This window comes from Lygodium microphyllum, chromosome 27 (assembly GCF_053477565.2).
Source record: "Lygodium microphyllum isolate KBCC chromosome 27, Lygodium_microphyllum_v1.1.10, whole genome shotgun sequence".
NCBI classification, from domain to species: domain Eukaryota; kingdom Viridiplantae; phylum Streptophyta; class Polypodiopsida; order Schizaeales; family Lygodiaceae; genus Lygodium; species Lygodium microphyllum.
Genome location: NC_141161.1, coordinates 126,701,216 through 126,715,408, shown reverse-complemented (window position 1 = coordinate 126,715,408; position 14,193 = coordinate 126,701,216). Strand labels below are relative to the sequence as shown.

The window sequence follows — 14,193 nt, the reverse complement described above, 5'->3', positions numbered from 1 at the left end:
AAAAATGCAAAAGCACAGAGAAACAGACACATTTCAGCCAAGCACGTAATGCCACACATCAAGAATGAGAGACACACAATTCGCTTCCTTTGCAGAGTTGTTCAAGAATTTCGCAAACAAATCATTCTTCTGTTAAAGCAATCATCATAGGACAAGAACAAAGAATCCATAAATAGGGAAAGAGCCCAGACACAGAGAGAACAGACTCCCGGCAGCTATACTGACCTAGAATTGAATTGTTGCATCAATGCAGGTAGAATTGATGCTCTGGAACGTATGGGACAGCTAATCCTCCGTTATGAGGGTAGATGTTTGCTTCTTCCTTTTTTCCTTTATGCAGCAGGCAAGCTTGAAAGCAGAGAGAGAGAGAGAGAGAGAGAGAGAGTACAGAGCACGGACCTGGGTGGACCTCTGAGAAGCTGAGATCGCAACGTCGCGAGGGCAGAGGTGCTATGGCTTTGTCTCACTCGTTTTTCCTCCTCCTCTTCTTCTTCTTCTTCTTCCTTTCCTCCTTCCTTTCGATATCAATCTCGCTCTATTGAGTAATCATTTATTGCTCCATCTCCATCTCCATATGTTCATAATGGCCATTTGACATGTAAAATACAGGTAACCCTGCCCCCCCCACGTGTCACATCCTTAGTGGCTCAAGCATGGATCCTCGATTTATTATTTTGGACTTTTCCCTTCTCTTTTTTGTGTAATGCTAGCAGTATATCGGTAAGTACAGCATGTGATCGCAAAAGGGGGGGATGCGTCATGGGCCATCCCATGTAAACCCTTACATTGGGAAAAAGAAGTGCCAATAGAGCGGTCCCCCATTATATCTTTTATCGCGAAATAAATTATATGATTCTTTAATCATTGAAATGCATCATATAACATTTGAACAAAACATTCGGGGCATTTTGATGTTTTAATCAAGTAGACCTAGTCATAAGCTAAGGGTTCACGAAAAAGTGACAATGAGGGACCAAAAAAGTGATTACCAAGTAGATCTCATCATAAATGATGGGTTCATGTCATTCATTAAAGCATTGTGCTAAAGTTTTATGAAATACAATATACCAAAAAGTAGGACGACTCAATCGTTTTATTCACATTAAATTAGTACTAGCGTTCTGTGCGCACTTCGCCACATCGCAACAAAGTGAACGGCAACTTCGCTCAATAATCCATTTTTCCTCTTTCCCCTCTCCATTTCTAAGATGTTTTATTTCTCTCTCTCTCTCTCTCTCTCTCTCTCTCTCTCTCTCTCTCTCTCAATTCTCTCTATAAATCCTCTTTCTCCCTCTCTCCATCTCTGCCTTTTGTTTTATTTTATCCTCTCTCTCTCTCTCTCTCTCTCTCTCTCTCTCTCTCTCTCTCTCTCTCTCATCAAACTTAAAACTAAATGTAGTTTATAAAAATTGTGATTCAGAATGCCAAACATAGAAACAATGTCTTCTATGCACCATACAAACTTTCCTCTTTGCAAGAATGTAAGGAATCACATGCTTGCTTCACACGATATTTAGAAACAACAATGTTATACTGAAATGGATCATAATTGAAACAAAAACCAAGCACCACAAAAAGACTTTCTCTAAGAGACCTAGTCAAAACGAAGCTCTCTTTTTTTAAGGAATCATTTTTATCTCCAAGTAGGACATTCATAAGTAAAGTAGAGCCAGACGTCAATATATTTGGCCTCTTTTCACCGATCATGCCATGATGGAAAGGTATAAGACATCCTACTTCCATTAGCAAGCCACGAAGGCCAAGGGTAAGACTGAAAGGGATGCAGGAGACGTGGGAGAGAAGAGCACACACAATGTAGGTGTTGTCAACAATGTTATGACAGCCTAATTGCACTTTCATATATATATATATATATATATATATATATGAATAAAGAATATGGGCGGTCACTGTACACAGGCAGGCCCAAGGACCTTTTACCCCAACAACCTCCCACTAAAAGGCCAATAGGCCAGGGAGTGAAAAAACAAAACAAAACAAAAGAGACAGGGTGAGGAATCATGACATCTCACCCAATGCCCAATCGGGAAGCGAGCTATGCAATAAGTGGCAGGAACCTTCTCACAAGAAGAGTCAAGCATCCCTGAGTCCATGACATCCAAAAGATAAGCCATCCCATAGCTCTAAACAATAGAGCAATCCATGACTGCTTCCCATGAAGTAAGCAACACAACTCATAAGTGCACGGCTATAAAGCATTAGAGTGGCGCATAGCATCAGCGCAACGCATAAAAGACAGCAGACAGCATATAGACTCTCCAATGTCCTTCTTCGAAAGAGGGCCAACATCCCGGACATAAGTTAAGCGAGGTTTCAAGACAGTATGCGGCCTCAGCAAAGCGGAAGACTGACATACGATTGTAGAATCAACCATAAAGTGCACTGAACGCGCATCAAGAGGCCTGATAGGTGTCTGCGTCTCATAAAAGACAACATGACGGCTGCATAGAACCTGCTGGGCATCTAAATCCCAAAACCTAGAAGTCATAAAGTCATCATCTCCATAACCAAGGAGTATGCATCTGCGTGGCATAAACTCATGTGGCATATTGACAGATGTCTAGGAGCCAAACATCCTCAAGTGATCATAGGAGGGTCTCATGCCACTCCATGCCTCATGCGGAGTAATAACATCCAAAGAGAAACACGATGTCCGATTAAAAAAGTAGACTGCCGTCATAAGGGCCTCAACCCAAAAGCCATAAGACAACCTAGTTGTGGTAAGCATAAAAGCAACCTTTGGCTGTAAAGTCAGGCACATGCCATGAGTAATCCCATAATACAGTGGGCATAAGAAATCAATGACATATTGGTGATAAGAGATTCGTAAGCTGGGAGAGATAGCATGACTCTCATAATCCATCTGCAAGCATCTAGGCTTTCTACCAGCAAAATCCATAAACCTATCAAGCATAGTAACAACATCCTCAATCCATACCAAAGGGTAAGCCCAAACACGGTGGGTAGCATGATCCATGAAGGTCACAAAATACCATGCTCCACCAAGTGATTGGGAAGGCATAGGTCCATATACTGCAACATGGACTAGATCTAGAGGAGCATACCTTACACAATTGCCATAAGCCAAAGAGGCTCTTGTTAACCGTCAGACGAACAAGGTGGAAAATTTGGAAAAACTAAAGCAAAAGACAAAGGCCAAGGCAAAGTGAAACGGAAGACGAAGGCGCACCAAGAAAAATCTGGAAACACAAGAAGCATAGAAAAGTCCTAAATAAGGAAAAAAGGCACACAAGGAAAAGCACAAGTCAATACTTTTGTAAAAGAGCGCAAGCGCATCATGATTTAATTTAAAGACTGTCAGGCTCTCACCCGTACAATTTGTAAAGGTAGATGGGTGGTAGGAAGGAAGCTAGGAAGATAGGAGGACAATGGGAAAAAGGGCCTAGACCACGGCCGACTATGTAAAAAAAGGGATAAGGGGATGACCGCCCAAAAGAGATTTAGGGTTTTGTATATAAAGTTGAAAAGTGAATGAGAAGCCCATTCTTGTGTGTGGCCAAAAGTGGCTCTCCTCTTCTTCTTCTTCTTATTCTTCTTCTTCTTGCTTGCTTGAGCTTGTGCTTGAGAGAGGGAGTGTGAGAGTGTGAGGGAGTGAGTGTGTAAGGGTGAGGGACCAGGGAGGAGAAGCTCTCCATCTTCTCCTCTCTTCTTCTCTTCTCTTCTCTTGCTCGTGGCAATGGAGCTTGGAGCGTGGAGCTTGAGGATGGAGCTTGCTTGAAGCTTGCACTTGGATCATGGAGCTACCAAAGTGCGCGGGAGAGGAGGTAACTCAATCGGCATGGAGGTAAAATCACTACACCCTTGGATATGAATGGCACGTCAGCTATGTGAGAGGTAGCCACTAGTGCTCGGCTTGGAATGTTTGAAGCAATAAGCGGTCCATGGGTCTTGGCGGTTGCGAAAGCTCCAACATTTTGATTCCGTTGTTACTAGGACCAACGGATTCAAGCCTTGAGCGCTTGCGCACTTCGAATTGAGCATCGAAGTAAGGGTTTTCCCCGAATCGGTGCTTGAAGTAGATAGGTAGGAAGTGAGGGAGTTTTAAGAGGTATTCGATCTCCTTAGCAAGCAGGTTTTTATTGTTTTGGACTTGGAAAAGTATGATGATTTTCCTTATAAAATTTTCTTGTATTTAGAAAGGATAGGAGCAAAACATTGGAGCAAATAGTAGGGTTTTTTATTGCTATATAACAAGCTGAAACAGGGAAAAGAATGGCCAAAAATAAAATTTTGGATTAAATGTTAGTAAGGGAAACAAGACTAAGGTGAGTACGGGCCTGTGCAGGGTGATAAGGGGCCAGGAGTGGCAAGAAAGGCCACATTGTGCATTGCAGGGTTTCAGGAGAGCAGGAGAGAGGAAGAAAGCTTTGTCGCGTGGATCCGCTTCGATCTGGCCATCCAGGAGTTATTTGCCCAAACCAGGTAATTCCACACCTTCCCCTACATGAGTAGGTTGAATCCAGAGGTGCTCAGTAGGTAGGAAGCCCTCAATCACTCGGCGCGACGAATTCTTTGAAGTCCAGCAAAAATCGCGTCGCGCTCAGCCCTTCCGAGTGACGGCAATTTTGGGACCGAGTCCCGGAATCGGCTCTCGGACCGCTCAGTCATTCGGCCCTCTACACTCGGACGCCTTTCACTCAGCCCGTTCAAGTGAAGCATTCGAACCAACTTTGAAATTCGGCCCTCGGCCCTTGCCGACTCGGCCCAACCCCACTCGGACAAGTTGACATTCAGTCCGGTCGAATTCACCACTCGGTCCTTGGACAACCACACTCGGACTGGCCGAATTTGACATTCGAACTAGTTAAATTCGGCCCTTTCTCATTCAGCCCTCGGCCCTTGAACGGGCCGAATCGAGCATTCGGCCCCTGCAATTTGGACCTGTTGGGCCGAATTTGGATTTTTTCAAATTTTAGCCTGTAGACCCTAAAACTGACCGAGAGACCATGTAGAGCCGAAACCATATCATAGATCGATCAATGGGTTGAAACTTAGAGCAAGTAGTTCAAAATTTGGCTATAAATGGTTCTCCAAATCGTGTATGATGTTTATCGTAACAGCCTTGCGGGCTGGGGAAACAGAGATCCTAGAACCTTAATGGGCCAATCTAGCCTACAAGGACAAAAAGGCCATACCACAAAAATACGTATGTATTGCATTCGAACTGCATCTAGTCAAAGCGGAAAGCAACAACATCAAGCTACAACTGCGAGGGTGACTAGATATGACAGTCCTGACGGTAGATGCACCTTAAATAGCATTGCACAGACGATTCAAGACATTAGTGGAGAATCCACATCTAGTTGTGCAGTTGGGGACCCAAGGGCATTTGTCAGAAGGCTTAAATTGATAAGCCAAGACCTGGAAGATGAAGACAGAGTACCGCATGCTTATCTTAGGGTCAAACTCACCACGAAAAGAGAGCACACTATCGATGCTCTAATTGATGAAGGAGCGGATTTTAATATCTTAACCTATGAAGCATGGACCCTACTAGGCCAACCAGAGCTCACACCGACTAATGCAACTCTTAGCCCTTATGGGCGACACCCACAAGCACTCATAGGAAAGTGCAAAATCCTTGTGACAATTGAAACTGAAAGCTTGCATATCCTATTTCATGTTCCTCTAAATAGTGCTAATTACGGGAAGGAAACCCTCCTAGGAAGACCCTTCAAAAGGGCGACCAAGTGTGAGGCTGACTATGTAGCACAGAGGATATACCTGACACTACCGGGTGTGAGGATAGTCACAACCTTTAGCAAGGGTGACCTCATCGAACCTCGAGGAAAAGGCAAGGAAGGTGCTGACGTAACAGTCAAGCCTACTAACGAGAGCAAGGACTTGTTGGAGGAGTTGATACAAGCACAAGCCAAACAACAAGAACCAGTGAGTGAGGCCATGCCTGAAACAAGAAGGTCAAGAGATAATGCCAAGGACGGGCTTTGGACTTACAAATATTTTAAAAGACCCCAAAAGAGGCCCAAGCCTTATAGACGAAGGCATCGATGGAGGGTCAGCACAATGCTGCGATGGATATCCAAAGCGTTGCTACGTGCTCAAGGGTATTACACAGGTAACCGATGAATTTGGGTGCCAAAATCCCCTGCTAAACCTCCTTTATCAGCTGAAGGCGAGATTGCATCAAAAGCAATGAAGCACAGGAAGAAATCTAAGAGGAACTCCAAGTCTCGGGGCAAGAAACCAAACATGAGTGTTCGAAAGAAAGAGCCTCAACCTAACATGCTTAACAAGCAGATAATAGATGTAACCATTGAGCATGCACAAAGACCACTAGTGCTCAAGGAGCTTTTGACTTCCCAAGAGGATAATGAGCACCAAAGGCACAATGCTGCTTGTTGTAAAAAGGTTGATTGCTCAACAAAGCAAATGGCACAATCGTCTAATAGCCTCGAGCAAATCATTCAGCTAGTGCCCAAGTCCACCTAAGAGTCCTAGATCTCCTACACCCTCATTTCCCAAACGGGCACAAGAAGCACAAGAGTAGTCATCAAGGGCAGCTGCTCAATCCCAATCTCTATCTCCATCTAAGCTTTCAAATGTCCAAGAGGTGGGACATGGCACCACCCGTAGCTCTCGGCCCAAGGATATGCATGTGCAATCTATTGTGACTAGAATAGCTGAGGCTTGATCTGCACAAGTGAACCGTGACAATTCCCCTTGCAGAACGTATCCTTAGTAGTTCACCCGTGGAGCAGGTGTCGTAACCAACTTTCTCGACAACACCAGTACTTCCAAAGTGCCTAAAGCCTAGGCTGGAGGAGTTAAACAGAAGGGAATTGGTTGAGGAGCTAGACTCTCCAAAAAGAGAGGCAGTTGTACCCTCACAACCTAGCAAGGCTATTCAGTAGACCGTGGCTATGTCCCATGAGGACACACTAGAGAAAGAGAATGCTGAGGCACAGCCAAGCACATCGACGAGACTGACCTAGTTCAAGGTCCCGAGTCTTCAAGGAATACACCTCGATTGCCTAAGAAAAAGAAGAGAAAAGAACGAAAACAACAACGCCAATTGCAAGTGGCTGTAGACCCCAAGAAGATTGAAACCAAGAGTGCCGAAGAGCTGAGGAATAAAGCATCGAGTCCATCCACCAATGAACCCATTGATGTCTTTCCTAATAGTAGTGAAACCTCAGACACATCCGTGTGTTCTGAAAAATCAAAGCAGCCATTACCATCAACAGTTGCTTGCAACACTCAATCCACCGACAACAGAACTCGCATTGACCAATCAAGAGTGGATACAACACTGTCACAATAGGGTGATAAATTTATACCAGTCACATATAAGAAGAACCATGACACAATAACAAAGCCTGAGGGGAAACATGGAAACCTCGAGAGCATAAGCAACCCTAGCGTTGACCAATCTTGCTCATCTAGGCCTGAGCCCCCAGCTATGCTAAAGCCTAGGGAAACTCCTAGAACCTTACATGAGATAGCAACCGAGAAAGCCCTCGTTGAACATAGAAGTGTCGCAGAATGCTTAACCGAGTTGGATGCTAACTCAAGGTATTCGCACGTGTCTACGTCCTTGCAGACATGGGTGCATTCCCTAAGGAGCAGCTTGAAGAATACTTGCCATTTCTCCTATCTTGGGAAAAGCAAGAACATCTTGACGAGCACTATGACAGGCTCACGCATGAATGCATGTGACTCACCTCTGACGAGGAAGCCGATGAACTATACTTAACTGTAACATTCAATGATATGCTCTGCCAACCAAATCTCTTAGAGATAGAGCAACTAAAGCAACAATCAGAGAGTCGAAGTCAAATTGAAAAATGTTGATTTGAAAACTGTGTTGCAATGGCCAAACTAGGAGCCCAAATTATGATAGTCACAAAGGAGTGATTGGCCAAATGGCGATCTCAAAGAGACCCAACCTATGTGGCACCAACTTCCTTTCAAGTGCTGACTGCCATTCGAGGTGCGGACTTAGTTGGAACTAGCCAAGAGAACTCTTTGGCTGATAAGGTTCTCATTGAGGAAGAGTTACATGTTGCTAGTAGACTCGGACAAGGTACCATGCTATTCGATGTTGCAAAATATCTATCGTTATTGAGTAAGCTGCCACGAGTACTGGATGCGTGTGCCACACTCCAGTACAATCCAGAGTTCTACAATTGGTTTTTATCCTCGTGAAGTGACATGGATTCATAAACATGTACATAAATACACAATGAATTTTGCGACCTTGTATAGATAACATCAACACACACAAGCAATGATAGTCAAGTGCAGGGAGAAGAGTTGGGTTCGACAGGCTGAGCTAGAAGTTGTGTGACCATTCCCGCCTCCAAGTGGAGGGTATGCAACCCTCATTACCACCATAGGAAGCCCTGATCAACATCTTTGATGGTGTAGATGGGGCACCCTCCCTTTCTATATACCTTTCCCCTTTTTCGGTCTATCCTTCCAAGGATGAGCCCTGCCCCACTGCATGACAACCAGTCCATGCAACTTAGCATAAGCCAAGATCTGCTAATGGATGGAGGCAAAACAAACATCATCACAGGGGCCGTCCCTCTACAACAAACACTACATGCCTCATCTCTCCCCTCCTCGTCATATGCGCTTCATAACTCACTGTATAATCCCTTCCATGTGAATAGTTTTATCCTGCCTCAGGGCCTAATCCTTGGTTCACATTTTGTAGGTCCCCCTATGGTAGCAGTCATGGACCACATAGTGCAGCTGGCATGCAAGGAAGCTATTCGCCGTCGGAGGGAGCATGCAGTACAAGCTCCTCCGCTGGAACGCTACATACCTACCCTTAAAAGATATGCAAAGAAACGAGGCCCCATTGACACTGCCCCGGACATAGGCCAAAAAATCCCCATGCCAGGGGAATAGAAGCTCAAGGGAGCAAACAGGACGTGGCAACATCGGTCATGCAAGCCCCCACCAGACGCTTGGGCACCAGGTGCTCGAAAGAGGAGAGGGCAGCTAGAGACAAGCAGGAATTTGATGCATTGTTCAAAAGCATTCTGGAAACAATTGTAGCTAGGGACTACACCATTCAGGTCTCGGCCGCGACATCTTCCCCGCCCAACCTCACTAGAGCCCCTCACACACCAGCAGATCCTTAGTCGCCTGACCACCCGGACTCGCCCTGCCTCGTACAAATAGAGTAGCCCCATGTTGTGCAAAAGGCTTATCAAATGCTACCTGGCCATGACTTTTTGCCTCTAAATGGTTAAGTGCTAACATGTTTCCCAATGGTACAAACTTTTCATATCTACGTTTAATATATTTCATGGCTTTAGCAAAAGAAAAAGATAATCAAGCACAGGTGATAAGTATCTAAGTCAATACCATGGAATTCAGATAAGTGATGTCTCCTTGCGTTGCACTGGTTTATTATAGTTGCGGCATGTGTCATGCATGTACTCTCATGAAGTGACAAGTGGATGCAAGATGACACAAGTCTTTGTGCGAAAGTGTTCAATACCCAAGACACCGCAAGACCACCAACCCCACGAAGAGCCGCGATAAAGCCACGCTGCCAAAAGCGAAAATCACCCTTGCCAATCACCCACATCGCATGGCCCAAAGCATGATCATAACCACTTTCTCTTTCTAGGTCACACTCTACACCGGGCACTCACGGCAGCCCTTACCTCAATTGTACCAACATTGCACATTCCAAAGAGAATTGCAAAATCTCAAGTGTATCTCCCCATCTCAAACAACCGCTTCTCTAACAACAAGGCTAGGGCACAATCATCACTGTAATATCCATTTCCTGAGCCTTCGAAGCTCGACATCTCCCAACCCATTGAAAGGCTGATAGCCTCAACATATTGCAATGGTTGTACTTAGGCTAGTCCCGAGAGAGAGAGAGAGAGAGAGAGAGAGAGAGAGAGAGAGAGAGAGAGAGAGAGAGAGAGAGAGAGAGAGAGAGAGAGAGAGAGAGAGAGAGAGAGAGAGAGAGAGAATAAAAAGAAAAAGAAAAAGGAAAAAAGAAAAGAAAAGAATGAAAAGGTAAGAAGCACCCATGATCACAGCACAACACCTAGGGGTCCTCAAAATAGGTATGTCCAGTGACCTTGGTCGGTTGGCTCCGTCCCTAGTCCCCTAGCCCTTTAACATCACCCACAATTGTTCAGGGCACATCAAGGGTAGAACATACCCAGGGAGCTTGTCTCGCCTATGGTTAGACCTGTCACCCTGACCCATTTGCACGATTCCCTCTTGCACTCTGCCTTAATACCATTGCAATCGATCGTGATAAGCACCGTACGAATGGCCATGAAAAGTACATTGTCCTCATCACGCAGGTCCAATAGCTACCAGCTACCAAAAGTGCATTGCCCCTGAGTTTGAATATGCTACGACGTGCAGTCACAACACGCGAAGAATGTCTCATACACCTTCACGTGTACTTCTTCTCAACATGGACAACTTTGCTTCACCCACACGTTGTTACGAGAAACCAGCCCGCGGTCTTCTAACTACATAATATCTAAGTATGCACGAGCACTCACATAATATCTGTACCGAAATATATACACAGTTTGGGTCCTCAAGTGTAGAACAATACTCTCAGCTTACTTAGAGTTCGACCTGTCTCCCAAACTAATTGAACTACATCTTGTGCATGTTCAGGTCAATCCTAGTGGGTTCGATGTGAATGTTTCGTTGCGAGGCGGATTCAGGAAACCTTAGGCGACAAACCCTGTAACATTCCATGGGAGTGCCGGGTAGCGACGCTTAGAATTGTTTCTCGATAAATTGCTAAAACGTGCTTGGACAGTCGATAGGCGGGCACGTTATAACAGCTCCTTGTTTTTCTCAATGGTGGAGTGAGCCTTTCGTATTGGGATTTTGAGAGTGATATTTCTTCTTACCCCTTGGCTTGAGAGTTTTGAGCCTTGCTCCTTACTACCTATCATCTTGCTCGAGACTTCTTATGGTTGAGGTGGTTGGTCATTCTTGTTTTCCTTAGCAATTCTTTTCGTGTTGTCCTCTTGCTCTTTGTGGCTTTCTTTTCCCCCCTGTTCTCCTGCTAAAAACGAGATGGTCAGGCTTGCTAGGGTGGGAGAGTGATGCTCCTCGTGGATTGGTGATGGCTCTAAGGTTTCCTCTACCACTTCTCTCTCTGCCTCCCCTAGAGCTTCCTAGATAATGGCTGTTAACACTTCTCTAAAACCTACGGTTGAAGCCTTGGATACATGTTTTTTCCTCTCAAACTCTATAATGTAGCCGGGAACTCTCTCCTACCATCCTTGGTGCTGTAGCTAGTACCTTTGCTGAGGCTTGTATTGTTTTCCGGACGTAGGCATTGCAATTCACCTTGTCCAGGGTGTTGGTTGCAAGGCTTTCCAGCAAGGATACACCGATTCTACTCATAAGGGCATTGTATCTCTGGCTTAAAAAAAGTGTGTGGATCATTTTAGCCTACAACCGAATGGTCGTCGGGGGTCCGAAATATCAACTTGGCTCATTCCATGATTGGTGTAGACCCTTGTTTTGTCCATCCCTAACATTCCATACACATCCCTCTCGGGTCTCTTTTTCGGCTTCTCTGCTAGCCCCAATGCCTTCTCTATAATCATTGGACTAAGGGGAACCACCACACTTCTAGAGGTCTCGCCTTGCCCGATAGTCGCCATGCCACTGTTCCTTTGGACCTCGAAAGTCCTTGGGAATTCTATGCATTTGCTATGGTCTATGTCTTGTCCCACCTTTTCCAAGTACTTGGTAAGGTTACATTGCTTCAGCATCTATGCCACCTCCTCTTCGGATGTCACCACTCCTTCCATATTTCAATTGGTTGAATGCTTGAACCTCCATGGCTAATCCATATCTTTTATGTTCCTCCTTTGAGAAGGGAAGCCTGTTGGCTTTACCCTCTTGTCTTGCCAATTTAGGTTCTTGTCGCCACACAACATCTCGCAATTAGTTTTCTTTAAAGGGCGTCTGTTGTACAGGGAGTAAGATGACTAGAAAGATCAATGTTCAAAAATAAGAATTCTCATATAATGAGGAATATAACCCATAAAAACCCATAGATTAAGAATTCTCATACCACAATTGATCCACATCTTCATTCTTTTCTTTTAGAATTGAATTCCTATTTTAAGTTTTCATCCCTCCATTACTCCCCTTCCCCCTGGGAAGGATGAAAATCCTTCATAGGATTGTGGAAATCAAAGTGTATGGGGCTTCAATGCATCCATGATGTGCCTTACTTTCTTATCAAGAACCAGTCATAAGACTTGGGGTTATATTCAAGAGTTGCATAACAATCTAAATCCTGTGGACAAATATCTACATATGTGATGTAAGTCAATACATTAGTCAAGAGGTCACTTGAGTTGAGTTGACTTGCAACATGGAGTTCCTCCTCTGTTAGAATCTTATCCAAGTATATGGGTGAAGCAAGAAATTATTGTTAGATATGATCAATGCCCCACCCTCATTAAGTGCTACCAATGATCCATGGTGCTCAAAGTTGTAAGGCTCCCATTATGAGGAGAAGCCAAATGTGAGCCCGGACATTGGTTGAGTCCTGACTTGTATATCAGATGAGGTCTATGTGACCGGATGGCAAAAAGGTGACCATTGTGGGTCTAATCTTTGGGTTAGATGGATGGTTAAGCTGGTAGCAACTCGAGGTGCATTGCATCGAGTTGCGGGGTAAGGGAGTTAAAAGGGGCCCCTATTGTGGGGGCCGCGGAAGTGGCCCCTAGCTGGGGGGTCCTAGGCGGGCCAGCGGCCCCCCCTGGCGGGGGTCCGGGGGCAGTGCCCCCAGCCCGATGGTAAAGGGAATATTCATTGGAATATTCCTTGGCCGACTAGTGGAGGCTTATATGGTAGGTCAGTCAGGCCAACCTCATGGCCTTCGCAGGCTATAAAAGCTAAACCCCTTCACAGCCATCGATCACTCATCTTTCACCTAGTCAGAGTTGTTGTTCTAGCTAACCTTAAGCTCTTCACCTATCTTCTGTCTAAATTGCCATCTAAGCTTCACACAGTGGAAGCGCACGGGTGGACAGAGCCATCTTTGTATCAGTTGTTTGGAGTTAAAGACCCCGATTCTCCTCTTGTCTGTTGTGTACTCTCTATCTCTTTCTCAGATTCTGTTCGCTGCGCCGTGTAATATTTTACATGGTATCAGAGCCTAGGGGGCTCTAGAGATCGGAGAGTGTGCAAGAGGCAAAGGCTTCAACAGCAAAGAGAAACTATGTCGACTTCTAGAAGCGGTTCTGGCACATCAGGAAGCGGTGCAGGAGGTGGTGTTGCTGTACCGACTATTCAAACACTGAGGATTCGTCCACCAACCTTCAGCGAAGGCAAGTTAGATGGTACAAACTATACCTTGTGGAAGTTCAAAATTACAACTATCCTTGATTCTTATGAGCTTCCGGAGACTGTGCTGGGGACTGACCCAAAACCACAGCCTATCCCCGACCCATCAAATCCTAGTGTGATGATTCCTCCGAATGTAGATCTTCTATGAGCTTGGAAAGGAAGGAATGTAGATGCATTGTGTGCCTTAGTTACAAGATGTTCTGATAATGTTCTGACTTTGATTCAGCATACAACCAAAGCGTTAGAGGTTTGGAATGTACTAAGGAGTCAATATGAAACACGAAACCAAACAAGGATTCAAAACTTGGAGAATCAACTAGCAGCGGAGAAGTTTGCTGAAGGAGAGACGGTTGAAGCATTCATCACTTGGATTAAGAATCTGCGCGACCAGATGGCTGGCGCTGGGATACAAAAGACTAGCGAAGAGCTAGCTCGGAGGTGTCTTTGGATTTGTCCACAAAAGTTTGATGGACTAGTCACTGCCCTTAATACTCAGGTGAGACCTCAAGCTTTGACTTTTGAGGAGTTTTGTGCATTATTAATGGAGGAGGAGTTGAGGTTGAAAGCCCGAGAAGGAAGCAACAATGGAGATGTTGCATTCTCTACCAATGCAGAAGGCAAAGGTGGTTCCTCCACCAAAAATGATGGTGACAAAAAGAAGAAGGACGGAAAGAAGAAGTTTCAAGGAGAGTGCTTCTACTGCAAGAAGAAAGGACATGCAATTGCAGATTGTCGTGTCAAGAAGGTAGATAAAAAGAATGGTACCCTTAAAAGTAAAGGGAAAGAGACAGCCAATACGGCTGAAGCAGA

The 14,193-nt window shown here is 45.0% G+C and overlaps 1 protein-coding gene across 2 annotated transcripts in view; it reads right to left on the bottom strand.

Moving 5' to 3' along the window:
- LOC148012810 (uncharacterized) overlaps window positions 1–562 on the bottom strand; it is a 71,549-nt gene extending 70,987 nt beyond the window's left edge. For both annotated transcript variants that reach the window (XM_087669619.1, XM_087669620.1), the window contains exon 1: window positions 400–562. The gene's annotated coding sequence lies outside the window, so the exon portion shown is untranslated. The remainder of the gene's footprint in view (window positions 1–399) is intronic.
- Between the last annotated feature and the right edge of the window lie 13,631 nt (window positions 563–14,193).